The following is a 24957-nucleotide window of genomic DNA, read 5'->3' on the forward strand; positions in this document are numbered from 1 at the left end:
CAGAAGGCCTAGTACTAGAAAATCTTATGCTGGAAAATGGAAGGGATTCTGTGCTTGGAACCAGGCACAAGGAACTGATACAGCTGTGCCAAATATTCCTCAGATTTTGCAATACTTAACTGAGATGCTGGACAAAGGTCTATCTTTTTCATCTATTAAAATTCAGGGCTCTGCCATTTCAGCTCATTACAATGCAGAGCCACCAATCTTTTCTCATCTTTTATTAAAGCAGTACCTCAGAGGAGCCAAAAATGTAAGGCCTCCGAGGAGATCACCACTGCCTGCATGGGACCTCAACTATGTCTTGGAAAAACTCACCCTGCCTCCTTTTGAATCAGCTGCTACTGCTGATATAAAGTTTTTATCTTGGAAAACAGCTCTGCTCCTAGCAATAACTTCTGCAAGATGAGTTACAGAGCTACAGGCACTCATGGCTGTGGAACCTTTTATCATTTTTTATCCAGACAGGTTCTCTCTGAGGACAAACCCAACATTTATGCCTAAGGTGGTGTCCAGTGTGGCTCTTAACCAAATTATTCATCTGCCAACTTTTTATCCAAATTCACAGAACAAGGGGGAGAGAATTCTGCATTCTTTGGACGTACACAGACAGCTTAGATTTTACTTGGACAGAACCAAAGTTTTCAGAAAGACAGAGCAATTACTAGTGACATATGCTGAAGAATCACAAGGAATGGCTATCTCAAAGCAGACTATATCAAAGTGGATAAGCCACTGCATTCATTTCTGCTACTTACACCATGGCAAGCCAGTGCCTAAGGGCATTAGGCCACATTTAACCAGAGCTGCAGCCACTTCAGCAGCCTTTCTCAGGGGAGTACCAACCAAGGACATTTTAGAGGCTGCTACTTGGAGTTCAGTGCATACCTTTACAAAACATTACAATCTGCCACTTTACTCTAAATCCAGGGCAGGCTTTGCCACTGCAGTTCTGCAGGGCCTCATAGCCGCCCCTAATGCTATTTAGTTCCATCCTCCCATCCATAGCATTGGGACTCTACCCAAATGTAATGACTGCAACAGTGAAACACGAAGAACACAGTACAGTTGTGTACACTTACCATAAATGTAGATGTTCGTGTGTATTCACTGTTGCAGTCCTGGTTACCCTCCCTCCATTCTCCTTTTCTTCTGATGGAACCTATCTTTCCTTCTCTGATTTATACAACCTATGTGGTGTATTTGCTTGTAGATGAAGGTAAAGTTTATGTTGGTGCATGTATTTATATATATATATATATATATATATATATATATATATATATATATATAAATATATAAATTTTGGCTACCCTTTTAGGGGGCATCTGACATCTGGGGCAAGAAAAACTAAAGAAAATGTCGTCAGCTGCTTCTTTTATACCCCTGACGATCTGACATCAGTGAGGGGGCGACACAGCTGCCGCAGGACCCAGGACTTTGGAATTCAGGCCGACTGAGGGCAACCTGCCAGCAGGATTACCCAAATGTAATGACTGCAACAGTGAATACACTCTAACATCTACATTTATGTTAATTGTACACAACTGTACTTTGCTCGTTCCCATCATCTTTCACTTGTGCCTGAGTTGTTAACCATACCCATGTCATCAGCAACTTAGACATGACTCTAACCCTTTGTGTCGAGGACAAAGCAAGTGCCTCCTCATAATTTTGATGTTTGCTATTTTGGAACCAATTACTTTCTTAATGTTCTATATGTGCAGTGCAGTATTTTAACTCAAAGCCTACACGTTAACCTGGTTTTTACTTCTTGAAATCCCATTTGCAGAGGTTTATCTTCAACATTTCTGTATGCTACCTAAGCTACAGCTGTTTTGTCTGCATTGACAGAAACTTATTTTTAGGAGTTGCACCAGCCAAATATAATAGGTGTTACAAGAAAAATATTTTAACAAAATATTTCTTAGTAGAAAGGAAGAGAAACTAAATGGTTTCGTTCTGAAATTAATACAGGTTAAAGGAACTTAAGACTGAAAAACGAACAGGTGGTTTGAAAGAGGAACAAAAAAAAAAGCATGGTACGCAGAAACTGCAGCATCTTACATTAGATCTGATTAGATTATTTTTGCAGTATAAATGTGTATATGACTTAAAAAGCCAAAAGTTTATTTATTATTTGTAGAATATTTATCTGATAAGAGTACAATAAGAAAGAAAAAATATGCCCTTTATGCTACAGCTCTGATTGGGTTATTTTCCCAGTATAAATAAGTGGATAAGTTTGCAAACCAAAATTTTAACTGTTAGTTGTAGAATATTTATTTATCCAGGATGAGTATTGTAAGAACAGAAGATTATACTCCTTTATATCAGGTGACATTGTACCTCGCCTTATTAATTAATTTCACACCATTTAGTTAAAAGTCATCTCAGATATGTATCATAAAATGATTTTGCACACAAAAAACGTATTTGTGAGGCATGTAAACTCCCTCAGCTAATTAGCTATCACCAGTTAGTCCTCACCTTCAGCATAATAAGGAACCCTCTGAAAACCCCAGCCCTAAACCAACTTCTAAATCAATATTCTGCAAATCACCCTCTACACTCATCCAACAAAACCCTGCTCTGCATAACCAAAGCAAATAACACTGCAGGAAAAAGTCTGTTCTCCCACACCATTGCTAGGGAATGGAATACCTCCCCACAAAGTAACTCCTCTGCACTATCCATCTCACTTTTCAAGACATCACTAAAGTCACACCTCTTGCAATCATGTCTCTGTCCCTCTATCACATAAAATCCTTTCTGCTCTCTTCCTAACTTGCCACACCTCATCCCCTCTGCTTACCTCAGCTATTCTGTACTCCCTATCAGGAACTACTATCCTACAAACTATTTCTCATTCTGTGACATATCACCTGAATAGCATTATTTTCCAGATTCCATTCCTTCATTTTTATGCTTTGTACTACCAATGGGGAATTCAAAGTTTTGTTATCTGTATACCAAGCTTGCTCAAATCAAACCAAGGTATGTAAAATCTCCTAGACTGTATGTATGTCACTGTATAGAAATTTTCTGTCATTCGTGGGTTGTGTTGCCCTATAAAGACATGGAGCTCTGATTGTATATATGCCTCTGTACAGAATTTTTTTTTATCATTTGTTGTATTTGTACCATTATGTTATGGAGCTTTTCTCCCTGGGCCTCCGCTGTAAATGGACCTTGTTCCAGTCTGACTTTCCTGGTAAACAAATGTAAAATAAAATAAAAAAAAATAAATGTAAGGAGCTTATCATGGTAATTCATAAGGAACACCACCTTTTGCATTTTGGGCTGCGATAAAAAGACCATGTGTCTTTAATGCAGAGATTTCCAGTTCAGATGTACGTTAGCCTCATTGAGGAAAGACCTAATTATTGCCAAATTTGCATGTTTCTGAATTTCTGGTAACTACCTTAAGTGCAACCCTGGAGTTAGTTGTATCATGTTAGCACAGGCACCCACCCCCTCATTTACTTTCCCACACACAGTACAAACATGCATACACACACACACATTTACATACACACACACACACACACACACACACACACACACACACACACACACACACACACACACACACACACACACACACCTCATACCATGTCCTTATTTTGTCAGAATGTCCTAGATATGTCCTTTTTTTCCTGCCATGAATTAATATTGGTCATTAATGCCAGGCATTAGAATTTTACACAATTTATTTTACTTTTTATCTATCCTTTATGTACTGGGTTAATCCCACTAAGCTAGTTGGCTCTTTTTAGGGGTGACCTGACCTGAGGTTGTATTTATAGTTTTATGGGACATTTGGCCGGGACATAGGGGAACTTCCCCCCTACTCTTTTCAATAGGTACCACTTTTACATCCACCTGAGTTACCACCAACTCAAGCAGATGGGACTACTGTTTAATATCTCATTTGAAGGATGATGCACTCAAGAGTGCAGCACTCCCTTTATACTGTAGTGTAGTGTCAGCCAATCCATCTGTCTGGTCTGGGAATAGAAGCCACAGCCTTCTGGACCAAAAGTGAGTGCGTTACTTACTGAGCCACTAGCAATGCAGTGCCCACTCTTCATATTCTTCAGATCATCAGTGGTAGTGCAAAGGCTGTTAGACTAGTAACGTTGTAGGTTTTTAGCAGGCAAATGTAACAGCCATCTCTGATTTTTGTCCTGTCTTGCACTGTGAAGTTGAGAGGCATGACTGTTGTTCCTTCCCCCTTCTCCCCCTCCTGCATCATAAATTGTTGCAGGCATGGAATAATGCCCATGATCCTCGGTATCTATTTACAAAACTTTCTGGACTAACTTCTTAGTTATCACTGTGGGTTAGTGGTGAGGGTTCAGGGTTTAATTCTCCTTTAGTGTCTATAAGGCATGCTATTTAATAGTATTCTTGGTGTTTAGTGGTTCCCCTGCACCACATCTTATTATTATTATTTTTTTTAATTTAGTGCCTTTAAGGCATGCTATGTACAGTGTCTGTGATGTCTAGTGCTCCCCCCATATCTGTCATGTGCAAGTGCCATTATTGCATGAGAGGTTATCCCTGCTGGCTAGTGTTTCACCCTGAAACCATGTAATTAAAGTGTTCTCTAACCACATAGTTAACATATTCCCTAGTTCATCAAACCCACTTAGTTTCTGAAATCCCTGGAGGCTTGCATTCTCCCCAGTTCATATAATTAAAAGTATTCCCTGGTGGCAAGTTTTTTCTCTGTAATCCATTCTAACTGATCCATGGCTGTTAAAATATTGCCCGGTGGCCAGTGCCCCCCCAACCCAAGTAGTTACGGGGTTGTCTGCTGACTAATATTACCCCTGACCTATTTCTGGTGAATAGTAACCCCCAACTCAACCCAATGTTGCAAGCTTTACTTGTTAGTCTACGGGTGTATGAAGTATGACAGCAACCCTAACCACACACGCACACACACACACCTTCCACCACTGCTATATCCCAGGCAGACAGATGCTCACATAGACTTGCACATGCAGCCCATCACATGCACTCACACCCATACCCCTAACACTGCCTGACCACTAAACACCCCAGGACTTACCTGTTCCGGATTGGATGAATACTACTTTTTGTCAGTGTTTTTTTTACTATGTCCAGCCAGGAACCACCCTACCAATCTGTGTAGCCGAATGATGCTCTGAGTGACTCAGCTGTGTAAATGCCTTACAGCAGGCAATTCTGTGGGGAGAGCACATGGCTAATTAGCATATTCCTCTCCCCCTACTGCCTCATTAGCCACAATGTGTTGCAACACTGTGGTAAGGATGTTTCTGAATCAAAAATGGTTACTGCAAGATGTGCACCTTTGGTCCTTTGCCTCTCCTAGTCTAACAAATTGAGATGCAGTTTCTTAGTAAACAGCATCAATTATTCTTGTATTGTCCTGTAATTACTTATATTTGTCTTTACCATTTTTGTTTTATTTCATAACTTCTTGAAAAAAGCTATTTAACTGCACGTACAACACTTTCATCTTGCATAACTAACATATAAATGTATTTGTATATCTATATATAGCTATATATATCTCTCTCTCTCTATATATATATATATATATATATATATGTATGTGTGTGTGTGTGTGTGTGTGTGGATCTACCTGATAAGTCTGAAAAGCTACAAGACAAACTGGCAAAAGAAAATGAATACTGTATAAATAGATTGGCTGCTGGCTGCAAAATATTCCACAGAAGAGCGTTTATTCACAACAGACACAATGAAGTAAGCGCTTTCGTCTTACTTCAGTAAGTAAAACTTCATCAGACAAAGCATCACAGTGAATGTATGCCTTATATACACAATTAACAAGTCACACGATGCTATCTTTTAACAATTAAAGTCTAACTATCTAAAAGTTATATCCAATTATTGAAAAACTATTTAAAAACCTACAAAGTTATTGATAAATGAATATTTATATTGAAAAACATTTAGAGAATGTGGAACCATAAAATAATTAGCGAAAGTGCAACCTTAAAATAATGCACACCAAAAATGTCCCTAAGAGAATGTGTAAAAAGCAAGCGCCAACAACAATACATGACTACATGACTCTTAATTTGTGGAACGAATACTAATACAGTCCTAAATGTAATATAAAATAATTACCCATATTTTTCTTAAAATCACTTATTTACAATTATTTAAGGGAATTCTGCTCACCTTTAAATGCTCTTGAATTTTAAGGTACAGGCTAGTGGACTCAAATTGTTCAAGCCTGGTGGACTATAAGCATTCAGTCTTACTTGCCACGAAAGTTCACCGATTTCTAACATTAAATCCAATGGTCCCCCTCTGGGTTTATAATCTATTTGATCTATGATCCAAAAACTGAAGCTGTGCTGTTGGTATTCCCGAACGTGCTTTGCCAAAGCATTTTCTATCTCTGATTTCCTAATGCTGTATAGGTGTTCATATACTCTGTCCTTGAGTCTATGGTCCATTTTACAATGTAAAAGCAAGGACAGAGTTTGCAAGTGGCCAAGTACACCACACTATTGGATAAGAAATTAAACCTTTTGTTGATGGAAAACTTTTTGCCCCTTACAATAAAAGCCTTACCCACATCCATATGTCTATAGTATGTACAACTTTTGCACTTGTACATACCCATAGTTCTTGATACAGGTGTCTTGGCTCTCTCTAATAAGTTTTTAAGGTTGGGGCCTCTTCTATAGGCCACCCTAGGGGTTGATTCAATAATAGGGGCTAGATCCACATCTGAACTTAGTAAATTCCAATTTTTGCATATAATCTGTCTTATAACAGGAGTATCTAGGCTAAAAGATGTAATGAAAGTAAGTTTAAGTGGATCTTCTTTATTAGTATGTAAAAAGTCTACTCTGAAGGTTGGTGGTTCATTAGGGTGAAAGCTGGATGTTAAAATGGGATTGTATTTCCCCATAGCCCTTTTATGTTGGACTTCAAAAGTCAATTCATCCAATAAATGGGTAGGATAACCACGTTTTAAAAACATGTCATGCAGTAATTGGCACTCATGTCTGAACTCTTTTTCCTCGGATACCATCCGGGCTGCTCTCACCAGTTGGCCCTTTACCACTGATCTTTTCTGTTGGTAAGGGTGACAACTGGTGAAGTGCAGGAATGAGTGTGAGTATGTTGAGTTCCTGTGTATCCGATCTTTAAATGATTTTGCATCTTTATCCTTATATAACTCAACATCAAGATAGGCTATACTCTCCAGACCCATACTGTAAGTGAACCTAAGAAAAGTAGTTGATTCATTTAAATAGGTCACAAAATTCGGGATGTCGTCGACCATTCCTTCAAACATGATAAAGACATCACCCGAAAATCTTGTGTAATAATAGATGTTATTCTTAAATGGATTATTGTTGAAGACATGGTGGCGCTCCCAGTGTGCCATCACCAAGTTGGCGAAGCTTGCACCACAAGGGGAGCCCATAATGACACCTGTTTTCTGCAAATAATAACTACCATTAAACATAAAGTATCTGTTAGTTAAGATTAAATCTAACAGTTCTTCTACCAGTTCATTTTCCCTTTCTGAACCACCTTTTATTCGAATTAAACTGGTTACCCATTCAATATCAGTGTCGATGGGTATTACCGTATAAAGGTCCTTAACATCAGTGGTCAAGAGTATAATGTTATCCTTATACACTAGACCATTGATGCTATTTAAGAAAGACCACAAATCCTTAGAGATATAATCAATCTTTTCAACATACTTCTTCAATTTTGGATCTACGTACTTTGCCAAAGAGTAAATAATAGAGTTTCTCCCGTTTACTATAGGTCGAAGTGGTGGATCATAAAGGTCTTTATGGACTTTTGGAATTCCGAAAGTTACTGGAGTGAGTGGAGCTAAACATGACAAGTAGTTGTACAATTCCAAGGGAATCCTTGACTCTATAAATAAATCCTTTAGGAGCACTTATATTTTCTGGTGGGCTCGATTCATTTCATTAAGGGAGGCTAAACTGTAATGATCTGACCTAAGTAACTCCGTCATGCATTTGATGTAATCATAGCTATCAAAAAACACAAGGCCTCCGGCCTTTGTCAGGTTTCACCACTCTGACATTCTGGAAACTCAAACTGTTTAATCTCTCCCATTCTTGTCTCGTGAAGTTACTATCTCTACCCAATGGCCTGTGTCTATTAGTCTCAAGGCTATCCCTTGGGTCGAGTTCACACACTTGTTGAAAAACCAGTAAGCCAGGTAGTAGTGGTGTATTGAATGTACTCAGCACTTTACATTCATTTTGTACCCTTGGTTGATCTTTAAACAGAAATTCTAGATTGATTTTGCGGACAAATAACCTTAAATCAATTATTGTTCTGGCTATATTAGCCCTTATATCAGGAACAAATGTTTGCCCTTTAGCTAATAAGTCCGCTAGGTTAGTGTCAACTTCTTTACTAGAATAATTGAATATCTTGAAATCCGGGCTACTATTAAAGGCCATTCTGAGACCAATAGCAGTGGTGCCGCTGTACTGACAACACCAGCTAGGACATTCCTAGCTGGGTCATCAGTTACCTCTGGGTTACCCAGTTTGAACCTTGCTTCTTCGCTTGGTAAGGTCTCATATTGTTTGCTGAATTGACATACTGTTTTGGGATTCACCACTAGAGCCTGGTTGTTGGTTATCCAAAGTCCCATTATAAAAGGCTGGGTCATCAGGAGGTTTACTGCAAAAATTATAATTTTTCTTGTTGTTGTTCCTTAACCAGCCATTCCAGTTAGAATTAGAGCCACCTGGGTTTTGGCCCCCTGTTAAGGAAGCTGCCTCCGCATAGCTATGCTCCGAGGAAATGATTACCCTCATTATGGCCATTGTTGTGCAGATGGTTTGAAGGGTTAAGCCATTCCTGTGTGGGTGGTGGTTTAGGGTAAGCAGACCCTTTAATATAGTCATTTTTATCCCAAGATAGTTTTTTGTTTTTAGTGATTTTCATTTTCTCTGTTTGCCCATTAATACTAGAAAAGATAGGCTCATACTCGTATTTATAATGGGTAAAGTCATTATCCTTTAAAATACTTATTTCATCATTTAACTTGTCAATTATCATGGTATAATGTTTAATAAACATTTCTATCAATTCCAGTCCTTGCCTGTCAAACGGGGCTATTAGGTCTTGGTGGAATGGTGAATCACCTACCAGTCCATTAGGAAAACGCCAAGATCTAACCCCATTAGGAACTTGACGTCTTGATAAGTACTCTTTAAAGTAGGCTACTTCAAGTTGTAGCTCTTAGTTTTAAATGATTTTATATCCAAAAATTTAAAAATTTCTACTATGCTGCAAGTGCTTACGTTATGATGGACTGTTGAACTATCCGTAATACTGTCGCTGCCCTCGTTTAACAGTACAGGTTGATTCAGCCAATGCCTCAAATCAGTAAATGAAACATTTACCATGTTCAAATTGGCAGAATTTAAATTGTAAATGTTCGATATAGTCATACCTGATTGTATTGTGTTTGTTTTTGGCTGTAAACCATTTGTTGCAGCATTTCTTGTTGGCGTTTCAGGACCGTTCACAGTAACGAAAGTGGTTGTAAGATCCTCATTTCACTTTGGATCAATGGTTGCTGATGCTGCACGCCACTTCCATTAGCGTTGATGTTTACTGTGTTAAATTTGGCTGTACGGCTCCCATTCGGGATGGACTCACCCATCCGAGTTGACATAAAAGCATTCCCTGGTACAACTGTTTGTTGAACATTAGATGTTATGTAGTCCTATCTCTCCGTAATTCTTCCTGGATGGGCCGATAATAAAGCTCGAGAGCTTTTACTGGCTCGAGGCAAGCCCCTATCCCATGGTGCCTCATGGCAATTCCCCAGATCTCGTTTGCCGCGAAAGCTTCGAGGTTGTGTCTTACTGGCTCGTTGGCTAAGTAAAACGATTTTTTACTTATTTAGTCCTTTTCTACCACATTTTTCTGTCTTATATATATATTAATAGTTTCTTCTTTATTGTGCAACTGTTTTTGAAAGTTTTCAACCCCTATTCCCCCCTTAGGGACTGTATGGCCCATTTAAATTAGAGGGCCATAGTGCCCGTTTAAGTTAGAGGGCCTTTCCTCCTTGTGTGTGTGTAACTGTTTAAAAAAAAAATGTTTCTTCTCTTTACACTTTTATTGTAGTAATACTATTACTGCCTTTGTTCTTAGTGTTTAAGAATGTCTAAAGATAAAGACAAGGATCACAAGGATCATTGCCCTTCGAGGTTCAAAAAATGCAACAGGTGTGCACAGAAAATGTCTGTTACAGACAGCCACACCAGTTGTGTATACTGTCTTGGCGAAGCCTATTTACAGAACCCTGCACCTTCTGTCATGCTTTGAGTACAAGAGTGTTGAACAAAAGGAAGAGAAAACTTATTGACAGGGTTCTCCTGACCATTTCCTTCCAGGAACAGCTGGAACTTGGTCAGGCAGCTCCAAAATCTTCAAAGAGAAAATCATCGGCCCCGACTTCGGAGCCAACCAAAAAGTCTAAAGTGTCGGAAAAATCTAAAGTGTCTGAACCAAGGAGTTCCGGTTCTGACTCTGCTTCATCTTTGGTGCAGTTGATTTAATCGGTTCCGAGACAGCCTTCGGTACTGAAGATTTTGCCCGACATCGAGACTGTATCTCCTACTTTGAGATCTTCTATTTTGGAGAGAAGGAAGTCTCCTTTGGTCTCCACCAGATCCTCCAGGACCCTATCAGATGAGGACATCAAGAGGGTGGTGAAGAGGTTGCTTTCGGATGCAGCTCTGGCTAGAAAATTGACCCCTCCAGACCCAAAGGTCTCGGAGCCGAACCCTGTACCGATCACTGTTCCTTCTCCGACTGCTTCACTCTCTGAGCCTATTACGTCAGGTTCCTCTGTCTTCGACCCTTCGGCTCTGGGGATTCAACCTGTTTCCTCGGAGCCAATTACTCTATCCTCGATGGCTCAGTCTGGAGCTGAGGGTTCTGGGAGCCGATGCTCTCGTGTCGACTCTGAGGGGAAGTCACTCTGGGTTCTCGTCGGAACCGACCCTCCCTCTAGGAGCCTTGGCTCAGCTCCCACTTCTGCTTCAGAGCCATTCCTTCTTGCTAGGAGTCGACCATCCGCCCCCTCAGAGCGGAGGTCTAATTCGGAGTGGTGGGGAAAGGCTTTTGAAGCTATAAGAAGGCTTTATCCTCTGCCAAAGCCATTCCTTTGGAACCTGTGTCCCACCAGCAGCAGGTGGCAACCTCTTCCCCCCTGCCACCCCCACAGCATAGGGAACCAGAGGCCCAAGTAGCCCCCATTAGAGGCGCCCCCTCTTCTGAGATCTCCCCAGATTATCCCACTGGAGAGCTCCCTTGGAAGAGGTTATGTAAGAGGAAACATGTCGACTCCCCTGAGTCTGTCACATCAGACACTGATTTAGAGGAATCAGAAGGGTCCCCCTAGATCTCCCTCTGAGGATGTCTCCTTTTCTGACATCCTAGAAATCCTTAGAGGGGTGATTGGAAGACCTCTAACCCTACTGAGGATGAATCAGTGTATCTTGAGGCCTTTGGCTCCCACCCTTCCACCTCTTGTGTCTCACCGCCTTGTGACCAACATTTGGGGGTCATATCATAGAAAGCATGGACCTCTCCAGATTCAGTGGAAGCCGTCCCAAGGAGGCCAAATAAATTTATCACAGCACCTGAGGACAAGTCTTTCCTTAGCAAGGGAGTTCCAGTTGATGCTATGGTGGTAGCAGCGGCCACCAAGAAGGAATTATCTGAGACGTCTTCTAATATCCATCCTCCTAACAAGGAGTCCAGGATGATGGATAGGTACGGGAAGCATACTTTTTCTTCAGCGGCATTTACGTTAAGATCGCTGAATTACCCGACTCATTTTACTCGTCTTCAGAAGGATCTCCTGAAAGAGTTAGAAGATACCCTCCAGGGTTCAGTAGCTCCGTGTTCCATGGACAAGGTTTCTGCACAGCTCTCCACCCGTACTTCCATAGCTAACTCCTCCATGAGGCTGATCTCATATGTGGCAGATGGAGTGACCAGGGCAGCGGCAGCAGGAATATCCCTTAGGAGACATTCGTGGATGTGTCTTTGTAATTTTACGGAATCCTTCATGTCTTCCTTCACTAATGTTCCCTGTGATGGTTCATCTCTTTTTGGACCCCAAGTGAAAGAGGCTTTGACTAGGTGTGAGCAGGAAGGAAAAACCTTATCTGCCGTTGGAGTCCATTTCTCTCTCCCGTCCAGACCCTACTCCAAGGGTAATACAAGAGGGAAAATGTGGTTCCACAAATCCCAAAAAGGTTTTCCTCAGGCACAAGGTCAACCCTCCCCCAGGGGCAGAGGGGGAGGATATAATGGAAGACGCCACCCTCGGTTGCCCGACTGTCCATCTCTGGAGGCAGTCGGAGGTCATATATTGCTCTACCCAAGCACCTGGCTAACTATCATTCAAGATCGTTGGGTACACACAATAATATCCAGAGGTTACCTGATTCCCTTTATTTCTGAACCCCCAACAAGCCAGTCTCTTCCAGACATACCACCCATCCAATTAGACTGTGCAACATCAGAGGTCATCTGGTTACTGCAAAAAAGAGTCATCCAAGAAGTCCCCGCAGAGCAAGCAGGATCCGGAACTTACTCTTGATTCTTTTTAGTTCCAGAAAAGTCAGGGGACTGGAGATCAATTTAGATCTCAGCAGGCTCAACAAGCATGTAAGAAAATCAAAGTTCCAAATGGTCACTCTGCAGTCGATATTTCCCTTTATCAGGAAAGACAACTGGATGTGCTCAATCGATCTCTAGGATGCGTACTACCACATCAAAATGGACAGGTGCTCCAGGAGATACTTACGCTTCCGGCTGGGAGCCAGTCATTTTCAGTTCAGAACACTGTCCTTTGGCCTCACTACAGCTCCCAGAGTGTTTACCAAATGCATGGCAGTGGTAATGGCTCAACTGAGATGTCAGGGATTCCAGGTGTTTCCGTACCTAGACGACTGGCTCCTCACTGCTACCACCAAGCATCAACTCATAAGGACCAGGGATGAGACTCTATCCTTGTGCGCCAGCCTAGGCATCACTGTCAACTTGCAAAAGTCAGTCTTATCTCCCTCGCTGCATATTGTATATCTAGGCACAGAAATAGACACAACCACCATGTCAGTAAAGCTAACACAGGAAAGAGTGGAATCTCTACACAGTCAGATCAGATCCTTATTAAACAAACAAAGAGTCCGGGCCAGAGTAGTCCTTCAAGTCCTAGGGACTATGGCTTCCGCCATCTTATTAGTTCCTCTTGCTCGCCTACATATGAGGATTCTCCAGTGCATGCTATTTGCACAATGGTCAGTGCACGAACTTCCATTCGCTCACCAGATATTAATAACAAATGCATGCAAAAGGGATCTGACATGGTGGTTACACACGAAACAACTTGTCCTAGGTCGTCCACTTGTTCCTCCCCAAGAGAGCAATTTTGACCACGGATGCTTCCCAGATTGGGGGGGGGGGTCATTTTCTGGGAAAGACAGTCCAAAGTACTTGGCAAAACTATGAGAACCACTTGCACATCAGTGTTCTGGAGATGAGAGTGGTGCTATATACGTTGCAAGCACTTCACAGCTCCCTTCCCACTGGAACGATTGCGATTCACTCAGACAACATGTCTTTCATGTGGTACATAAACAAGCAGGGGGGAACCAAGTCTTACCCGCTTGGCAAAGAGGCCTTAAGAGTTTGGAAAAGGTGATGGATACTCAGCGTTTTCTGATAGCAACGCATATCCCAGGGAAATCCAACGTAATAGTGGACAAACTCAGCCGAGCAATTCTGATGCCTCACGAGTGATCCCTGAATCCAGTGATTGCGAAAGAGATCTTTCACAAATGGGGCCAGCCTTGCTGCGATCTATGTGCCACTCACCTGAACACCAAATGCAACAGCTACTTTGGCCTCATTCCCCATCTGGGGATGTCACCCAGGGATGCTCAAGTTCACGATTGGCCCCCGGGATTTCTTTATGCTTTTCCTCCTTTTCCACTCATACCCAAAGTAATGTGAAGCAAGACAGTTGAGTTTCTTGATCCTCATTGCTCCTTACTGGCCTCGACAAGTTTGGTTTCCTTTCCTGTGACCCTACCTCTTGGAGGAACCATGGATTCTGGACCTATCTCCAGATTTCCTGATTCATCAATCAGGACAGTTCCATCCCTCCATCCACACCCTCAAATTGACAGCATGGCTGCTCCAATTCCACGTATAGCCAGGTGTATTCTCATATCCCTAGCAGTCAAACACATCCTAATTTCATCCCATAAACCTTCCACTCAGGAACTATATTCTAGCAAATGGAAAAGGTTTTCCCTTTGGGCTACGAATCGGGGCTTAGATCCATATACGGCTTTTTTAGAATCCATTTTTATCCTTCCTAACAACAATTTTTCATGAAGGAGCGGCAGCCGCTACAGTTAGAGTTCAGTTAGCTGCCATTTCCAATTTCCATTTTGGTTTCATGGGAAATCCAGTCATGCAGCACTCCCTCTGTAAAACCTTCTTAAAAGGAGTTCTTCTTCTTAGGCCCCCAATAAAACAACCATTAGAACCCTGGGAATTAAACTTAGTCCTCTCAACTTTGATGTCTGCACCCTTTGAGCCATCTTCGTCATCAGACTTAAAATTGTTATCATGGAAAACCTTGTTCTTGGTAGTTATAACATCAGCTAGGAGAGTCTCGGAACTACAAGCCCTAACTATTCGACCTCCTTACATTATCTTTCACAAAGATAGAGTCTCTCTCAGGACAAACCCTTCCTTTCTTCCTAAGGTATTATCAGAGCACAACCTGAATACTACCATTGAGCTACCTGTGTTTTTTCCAAACCACTCTAATAAATCAGAGTATAGACTTCATCAGCTAGATGCCCACAGGATACTCAGATTTTATATACACAGGACTAAAGAATTCAGGAAACCTGATCAACTTTTCATTTCCTTTTTTGACAAAAGGAAAGGCTTGCTTGTTTCAAAAATTACTTTTTCAAAATGGCTTTCGGATTGCATATCCTTTGCTTATCAACAAGCTGGTAGACAATTACCAGTAAAAGCTAAAGGTCACTCTACTAGGGCTGTAGCTACTTCATGTGCCTTTAGATCTAGGCTCCCAATTGATACTATTTGTGCAGCAGCTACTTGGGCAAGACCACATACGTTTGTCACTCATTACAAATTGGATTTGGCCTCCCGGGACAGGTCATTCTTTGGGTCCACTGTGCTGAAGAGTCTCTTCGCATGAGCCACCCAGGATAAAGGTGCTAGGGATGCTGTCCCATCCAGCAAGAATTACGGTGAGATAGGACTACATAACATAAAGAAGTTATGTACTTACCATAACGTTCCATGTTTGTAGTCCATCTCGCCTATATTCTTGCATCCCTCCCTCCAACCCCTTTCCTGTTTCTGGGGGATCTGGTGGACCTCTTTTGGGGCTGCCTGACATTGCTTTTTATTGTCCACCTGGAATGGATTATGTTTCTAATCCTTTGCTGTATTTGTACAGCGTCTTTCTTATTATTACCCGATAAGTATTTATTGCTTTCTTGCAAACTAGATCTGGAGAATTGCCGTGAGGCAACATGGGATAGGGGCTAGCCTCGAGTCAGTAAAAGCTCTCGAGCTTTAGTATCGGCCGAGACGGAGCTGAATATCAGCTCCAAACCCATCCAACAAGAATGTAGGCGAGATGGACTACAAACATGAAACTTTATGGTAAGTGCATAACTTCTTTGTTCCTTGACTGGAGCTAATTCAGAAAGTGCATTTACAGTTACTGAAGGGTCATCCACTTTTCTAGTTAATGCTAAAACTGCATTAACAAGCTGTTGGATATCCACGTTATTTGTTCCACCTTCATTACTAAAAACTGGTTCCTATTAGATGACCGAAGACTCATTCTTCGAATGTGTCTTGGTCGAACTTCAAAAGGCAAAATGACGAAGCGGCACATAAGCAAATTCATTCCCTGGGAAAGAAATCGCTTGGCTGCGTCCATTACTTTGCCGTTTTCATCACTGTAGTGCGATCTCGGAGTTGGTATATTTAAGTAGGGGGGGGTGTGAGGGGCACAGCTCCTCCACTTTATGTTACGTTTTAAGTGTATTTTTTTTTTTTTTTTTGGAGCAGAGATTTTTTTCTCCTTGGAAAAAAATCGCTGTTCTAAGCTTTCGAGTTTGTAAGCTTTCGCTTGCATGGGGTCAGTAAATCATAATTTTTCTGAGTGTTCAATGATTTAATATAGACTCTGAAAAACACCATTATTGCTGGATATATCATTGTTGCTAGATACACCTAGATGCACAACTTTCGCACTTTAATTGTTAAAAGTTAGCATCATGTGACTTGTTAATTGTGTATATAAGGCATACATTCACTGTGATGCTTTATCTGATGAAGTTTTACTTACTAAAGTAAGATGAAAGCGCTTACTTCATTTTGTCTGTTGTGAATAAATGCTCTGTGGAATATTTTGCTGCCATCAGCCAAAAAGCTACAATATCAAATCCCACAAGACCAAGATGAAAATGCAGAAACCTCACATGAATGAACACCCGGAACACCAGCAAAAAACTCCGGGTAAAAGTAACCACTTGCCCATCATGGTGAACTTTGGCCTTTCCCCACTATAGTGCATCTCAGAGTTGGTATATTTAGTTAGGGTGGTTGTGGGGGTCGCAGCTCCTGACATAGGGGTGTGTGAGGGAGGTTTAATTTGCTTCAGTTTCCAGTTTTTTGTTGTTTCGGAGATGTGGTTACTTACATGGAGTTTCTTCATCAGTGTTCCCAGTGTCCATTCATGTGAGATTTCGGCAATTTCGTCTCCGTATTGTGGGATTTGATATTGTGGCTTTTTGGTCTTGTCAGGTAGACCCATATGTGTGTGTGTGTGTGTGTATATATATATATATATATATATATATATATATATATATATATATATATATATACACACACACACACACACACACATATGTATGTTATTTCATAGACAGTTCTCCAAAATGATTTTCATCTTGGAGATCCATCTAGAAGATCTACTCACACACACACGAAAATGTAAAATTAATCACTGTTGTTTTCTATTGCCGTTGTCAAAATCTTCTTGTAAATAATGTAAAACTGTTCCCTTACTATCTTTTCTGTTACATAATTGTATTGTACTGCTCTGTAGTTGTATTATTATGTTGCTTTGCAGTGAGCCAGAGTCATGGCTGAAAAACATCTGATGCTAGCTTTTCTACCCAGTAATGTAATACATTCTGATATAGTTATTCTTTTGTTTAGTTACACGGCCCTAGTTCTTGCACATCCCCTCCTCTTCTGAAAGGTACCCTCTTAGACCTTATTCATTTTTTTGAAGTATTTAAATGTTTATGGTATGTCCTGTCTGCTTTCTTTCTGCACTGTCTATATTTTAACTTTCGTAAGTCTGTCTTTGTATATATTTTTTGCATCACATAAAAACTGTTCTGCATTTCAATTTTCTTTTAGCCTTTGAAGATCATTTTCTTTGTGTTGATTTCATCACTAACTTTTTGTATTTAACTCCACTCTTTAGATTATCTGATGCAAGAATACCAATGTTGTACTCAGTTTTTGTTCTGATTATGTCATTGCCAGTTATTCCGTTTCCTTTTGGATTCCTGTTATTCTTGTGCATTATTCTGCATTTCTTGTAAGCTGTTCCACATTTGAGTTTTCCTAACCTTTTAACCTTACTAAAATCATTTTCTATGTGTCAGCCTCACATTCTGTGCTGACCCTGTTGCAAGTCGGTGTATGTTTTAAAGAGAGCAATTTTTCCCTTCTGTCCATATCCATTGTCATTTTAAAGGCATTAAAGAGAAGAGAAGAGAAATCTCAGCAATAAACTCTTTCACCTTTCTTCACTCTACATTCAATTTACTGCTACAGTATGTGTATTGTTGTCTAGCTAGTTTTAATTAAGAACCCTCGGGATATATTCCAAGAGAACTGGGTCAGCTTCTTTGCTAAAATGTACATTGCCTTTATCCACAGCCCCTCCATTTTGTATTAGTTGGCTGTCCCATTCAGAGAAGCATTTTCATTTTGCCTGATGCGACTTTCTTATTGTAAATACATGTCATATTAATGTTATGTAGCCCCAAGTCCTTACTCATTTTTCATTTATATCTGACATTAACAGCCACAAAAATCATGCAAACTGGTATTGTCAGTCTGTCCTTTGCTCACAGTTCAGCAAGCTGGATTCACAACCTGCCTGTCTTTAGTCAAAAAGAAATATTTTTTGTTCTACAGTTTGTTAGAGAGAGTGGTCAGTATTCTTACTAGTACAGTAATTTTTTTCCAGATTTTGGGACTGAATCTCACAGAAATTCTTATCATTTCCCACCTTTTGATGTTATGTATTTATTAATTTATTTACTTTCTGTTGAAGGGTTAGGCCTGCTAGGCATAGTCTATGTTCAAGGTAGACACAAGGTGGTATTCATGCTGACGATGAGAAGTTTGGCCAGGACACTGGAGACATTCCCCTGTTCTTCCTTTTCAGTTTCTGTTCCATAGAGAATGCAATCTATCAAAGTTTTGAATGCATTACTGAGGGCCATGGTACACTTTCACTGTGTGACACTCTTAGTATGATTGAGGATTCTTTTGTGCAGCAAGTTTACAATTGCTGTCAGAGTCCTTTTAATGAGTACATGGATGGTTAAAGTGTTTCCTCAAAAAAAGTATCTAGATGTACATCACTTTCATCTTGATAACTAACACATAAATGTACGTGTGTGTCTGTGTGTGTGTGTGTCTGTGTGTGTGTGTGTATAGAGATATGTATATAGATATGTGTGTATGTATCTATATAGATGGATTCACTTTATAATCTCGAAATACTGAAATATCGAATTTCAATATTTTGAGACTGTAAAGCCAAAAAAAGAAAACCAAAACCTCAAAACCCTAAACCGCGACTACTACAGCACACATACAAACACAAGTACGCCTGGCTCCGCACAGCAACATAAAATCACACACACACCCTTACTATAAGCAGGGGGGGCAAGCCCCCCTGCACCCCCCACCCCGCCACTTATATATACTAACTCCATAGTCGCACTAAACACCAACATGCACAAAACCCACCAACATACATTCCACACACCCCCGCGCACAAACACACATCACACAGATAGAAACACCACCACTCTCAATGCTGACACACTCACACTCTCACCAAGTACCTTAACCCACATCTAACACTCTCCGACACACTCACAAACACACAAAAGCTCCACAGAACTCTTAAAAACCACTACACTTACCTAACCAGTCAGTCAGTACCATGGGTTTGACATTTCCAGGTTCGATATTCCGCAGTTTCGCACATCTGCAGATTCGACACTTTGCTCTCGAGCTACTGTAATTCGACATTTCAGTATTTTGAGATTCTAAAGTGTTTCCATATAGATATATACCACTTTTACAAAAAAAACACTATTCCAAAACCACATTATGCCGAGTTTTGTTTAAGCGAAATACTTAAACTTGATGCTGGTAGTGCAAGACGTACAAGTATACAGTTTTTGTGTACCTTCTCGTACACTTTACCAGTTCTGTTGCATGGCGGATATCCCGGTAGGTTTACAAATATTCAGCATGTGGAAAAGTAAATTTACAGTGCTCATAGCTTTTAAATGGAGATTGCCCTACAGTAAGGATAGGGAAATCTACCCTTGTTGCCACTGTATTCCAATCTCAGAGTTGGTATATATACTTTGCAGGGGGTGTACCCCTACAAAAGCAGAGAATATATGCTGTTGTGTGTATAATTTTTAAATAGCTGTTATGTCGGTGTTTTGTAGTTTGGGATAGGGAGGTTTTGGAATAGTGTTTTTTTTTTTTGAAAAAGTGGTCTCCATTATTTCAAGTTCGATTAAGCTTAAATTCAATAAATTAAATGAGACTCTTATATAACTATATATATGTGTGTGTGTGGGTGGGTGTATAGATATATGTATATGTATATGTGTGTGTTTTATATGTATTTATATATATATATATATATATATGTATATATATGTATATATATATATATATATATATATATATATATATATGTATATATATATATATATATATATATATATATATATATATATATATATATATATATGTGTATATATATATATATATATATATATATATCGACAAACCATAGTGATATTTCTCAATGTTTTCATGCACTTGCATACATGTGGAGTATTAGAAATCATGAAATGGTGATTACCTGATAATGGAAGGGACAATTATAATTTTGTTTGACAGATTATGGATGGAATATTTAAATATGTGGCAGTTTTTTTTTTAAAAACAGGAATCGTCTTGATTAAGTTATCACGTATGACATACAGTCTTACATTTATATAAATGAAAATAAACCATAGCTACACAATATTATACATTACAAACCATGCTGACACAACTGTAGCTGCAAACATTATGCATCACTTATAATATATCCAGGCATTGTCAGTCAGCCGTTACATAACTCATTCATATCCTACCATCTTTTAAACTTTGATCCTCCTGTGCATGTATTGGTACCACAATTCACATTTTTTTCATATCTAATTTGTTCCTACCATTTTCTAAAGATTACAATTGCGGTTGTTTTATCTCAGTTACTATATTCTCTACTTCTAATAAAGTTGGTGTAGACTTTGATTTCCAATTTCTAGTAATTGTTTTTTTTTTTTTGGCAGTAATTAGATTCAGCAAGGTCTTACTATGTCTAGATATTTCTGGTTCTGTATCATATCTCAAAAAAGTAATTTTCTTAGTTACACCAGTTTCCTCACCCAGTATCTCCGACAGAGCAGTCTGCAGGGAATCTTTAAAGTCTACCAACTCAGTACACTGCTAGAAAATATGGTCCTAGTTACCTCTTTCTTCCCTGTCACACTTCCAACATTTTCTGTCTACTTAAGGAAAAATTCTTTGACGTCTACTCTGGGTATAAAAATACCTATGCAAACACTTCTAAGCAAAGATCCTAAATATTTTAGATTTTGTTGCATATTTGGGAGACATACATATATCACCCCATTGTTTCTTTGTGAATTGCTTATCCAGTCTCTTTTCCCAATCTTTTCTAGCCTCCTCTGATTGACTCTTAAACAGTTATCATGCAATATTTTATATGCTCTACTAATTATTCCTTTCTTAACAGCAACTTCTGTTCTATATTCTACTACAAAACTCTACCAGTGCTGGTCTTTGGTTTAGGACCCCCCCCCCCATTTATTTCTCTTTAACTATACTTAGATATCAGTCCTTGATAAGGAAGGCAATCTCTAACCTGCAGTCAAAATAAGTTCTTGGCATCTCCCCATTCTATTACATTTCCCTCCTAGTTATTTGCTCCCAGTACCTTGGTTCCTTTGCCAGTTTTCTTCATTAAATTCCACCTCCCTCTTGCCTATTGTCTGTATCACTAATTGCTGTCATCCATATCGGTATAATCTTCTTTTTCCATTCCTGTGTTGGCTTAGTCCTTACAATACTTTCTACTACTTTATGATTATAATATTCTGTATGATTATTGTTATTCTCCTTAAAAGTCTGCATCCAAAATCCCAGCCTTTCCTTGTTTTTTGCCCCCCCCCCCCCATATTGCATCATCATCTCTTTCCACTTTGAATTATAGTTTTCTGCTTGTGCTATGTGTAGGAGCCTTAACTGTGTTTTTTTGAAATAGCCCTTCAAATCGGGTAATATCAGCCCACCTTGTACTATTGGAAGAATCAGCTTATCCCACTTGACTCATGCCATCTTCCCCTCCCAGATAAAATCTTTAAGCTCTTTATTAATTGCTTCCCAAAATTTCTCCTCTAGGTGATGAAAATATACCTGACTTGTGTATAAAATTAAGGGGACTAAAAACATTTTAACTGCTTATGTCTTACTGTCGGTATCCATATAGTAGAGCTTCCATTTTCCCAGTTTTTGTATTATCTTTTGTTTAGTCTGTTGCCATATATCCTTTGCTACCACACAGGAATAATTTTTAATCCATACTCCTAAATACTTAATTTTATCATGTCCTCATAAATATGTGTGGGCACATATTTTACCACTATTGCCTTTGTTTTAGCTTCATTAATGTTGTATCCCAAAAAGATCTGAAACTGTCTCAGAATGTTCCCCAACACTATAATGTCCCTTTGTGGTTTTGTCAGATGTAAAATAATATCATATGCAAACAGAGACTGCTTTTCTTGACTACCATACCAATTATATCCTTAAATTTCTGAGTCCCTTATTTTCTTTGCCACTGTGTTTAAATATAATACAAATAACAAAGGGGAGATAAGCCATCCTTACCTGGCCCCTCTGCTCAAGCAGAAGTTGTCAGGAAGGACCCCAACCACTTCAGTTTTTGCCTCTGATCCCTCATATACCTTCTAATCAACCTTGTAATTTTATCAGGGAATGCAAATGCTTCCATTGCTCTGCTCATAAAGTCCCAGCGTATTCTGTTAAATGCTTTCTCTGCATCAGGACCCACCAACAACAGTAGCATTTTCTTACATTCTGCTTCCATCTAGATCATCATTGTTCTGTTAATGTTGTCAAATGTTTGCCTCCCCTCCACAAAACCACATTGAGCCATATTTATCAATTTTGGCATCACATTTGGCATTCTTTTTGCCATTGCGGACATAAGCACTTTATAATCATGGTTTAGTATTGAAATGGGCCTGTATGAAGCTGGGTCTGATGGATCTTTACCCTCTTTAGGTATTACAGCTACCACCGATTTCTTCCAGGATGTTGGTACTTCTCCTCTTAAAATGCTGTTAAACTAAATCTTCCAGATCTTGATCAGTGTATTCCCTCCTAGCTTTCAGACTTCCACAGGAATATCATCTGTTCCTGTGGACTTTTCTGTAGCTTGGTTATACATCACCATTTTTATCTCATCTCCTCCTGTCCTAACTGTTAATAATTGAGCCTCCTGTACCCCTAACCTTGGTATGTTTAATTCTTCCATAAACATTTCCATTTGTACCTTTTTTCTTCATTTCCATATTTCTTTGCCTTATATAGACTTTCATACAATTTCCAAAATATTTCTAATAATTCTACAGGATCCCTTATTATCTTCCTTGTTATAGGCTTCCTAAGCTTGATGACGGACCTTTCTATTTTCTGTTTCCTGAGTCGTTGTGCTAAAAGTTTTTGTGTTCTAGAGTTATTATCAAAAAACAATTACTTAACAGATATCTTTTTAAACTCATGCATATTATTGAGGTAATCTCGTTTTCTGTTTAGCATTCTGCACTTATTCCCTTTAATTTGCAATACTTTAACATTTGTCAGTCCCACTAATTTTTTTTTACTTCTTAACCATATATTTTTTTCTTTTATTTCCACCCTATTTTTAAACTACACTTTAATTTTATCCCACTGCCTAGCTTTATTTTTGGAAGAAAATTTACTGTGAACTCCTAATACTGAATTCATTTCTTCCATGCCAAATATTTTTATAAATTTCTTTAAAAATCTACCCTCCTTTGTTATATTGTCCCTTCTGGGCCTCATAGACACATCCTCACTGTTGCAAATCAAATTCCAGTCCCCACTTATAAGTAATATTCCACGCTCAAAGCTGATTATTTCTCCCAGAATTTTCTTAAGCTCCATTATAGCAGTTTTCAGTGGAATATAAATACATGCCAGTGTAATCCTCCTCCTTTGCCAGTAGCCTGTTAGTACTACAAATCTACCATTATTGTCTTTTTTATCCTCTTTTGCCACTATTGGAGCTCCTCTTGCAATTAATGTAAGTACTCCTCTCTTCCTTTGCCCCAGTTATTCTGCTGAATAACCATCCTGAAAAACTTTATCAAATTCACATGTTCAGTTCTTTCCAAGTGTTCTACTGTAGCATACCCATTTGCACTCTACAACTTTTAATATAGTTCACTACTCTTTCTTTTTTGTATTTATCTCTGAGACCATTAACATTTAAAGACATTACGGAAAGCATCACATTCTTGAAAAATTATTTTTCCTACCTTTTATGTATAACAGCTTTTTTGTTAAATGTCTAGTTCCAGCTTTGGTGTTACATGCATGTACTGTTTGGCAGGTTAATCTTTTATACAGTTGTTTCTTGTCATCTCCATTTGAGCCTATGTCACATCTTACAGAACTTTTTGTTTTATTGAAAACTCTCAAACAAAAGTACAAACTCCTCCCCAAATACCCTGCTGAAACTGGTTAACTTAATAATAACACACAAAATGATGTATATCTTTAAATATTAAAGTTTTACCTTCCTAATAGGAACAAAAGTTCCAAACTGGCAGCCACACACACATTTGAGATAACCTGATAAAAATGTGTATGATAAGACGCATGGTACAGGCTGTGGTTCTGTTAAGTGCTGTCTGGGTTTGTCTTATCTTTATAGCTCTCTCAGCTGGTGAAACATTTGAAGGGTTTCTGAAGACATTTTATCCAGGCCATTTCTCTTTATCAGGTTGTTTGCTAGAGACATGAAATCTAGACATAAAACTGCTAAGCATAACTTCATCTACTAGAAAAAAAAACTGAATATTCTTTTTTATTTACTTGCCTTCTCTTAAAACCTGTTACTAGATTAAGCTAATGGCCTTAACCCAGTCATTCTACTATGCAAGAATGAGAAAAAAAAACTTGTCATGCTTTTTTAACCAGATTTTCTTTTCATTTTTTTACATTGCATTGCCTACATTTCTTAGAACTGAACAAGGAGAAAGAGAGAATGGAGAAAGAAAAACGGGAACAACTATTTACATAAGCATCCCCATTATACTTTAAAAATAACTGAACAAAATGTTACTTTATAACATG

The sequence above is a fragment of the Protopterus annectens genome, chromosome 3.part0 (assembly GCF_019279795.1).
Source record: "Protopterus annectens isolate FY-2018-M chromosome 3.part0, PAN1.0, whole genome shotgun sequence".
NCBI classification, from domain to species: Eukaryota; Metazoa; Chordata; order Ceratodontiformes; family Protopteridae; genus Protopterus; species Protopterus annectens.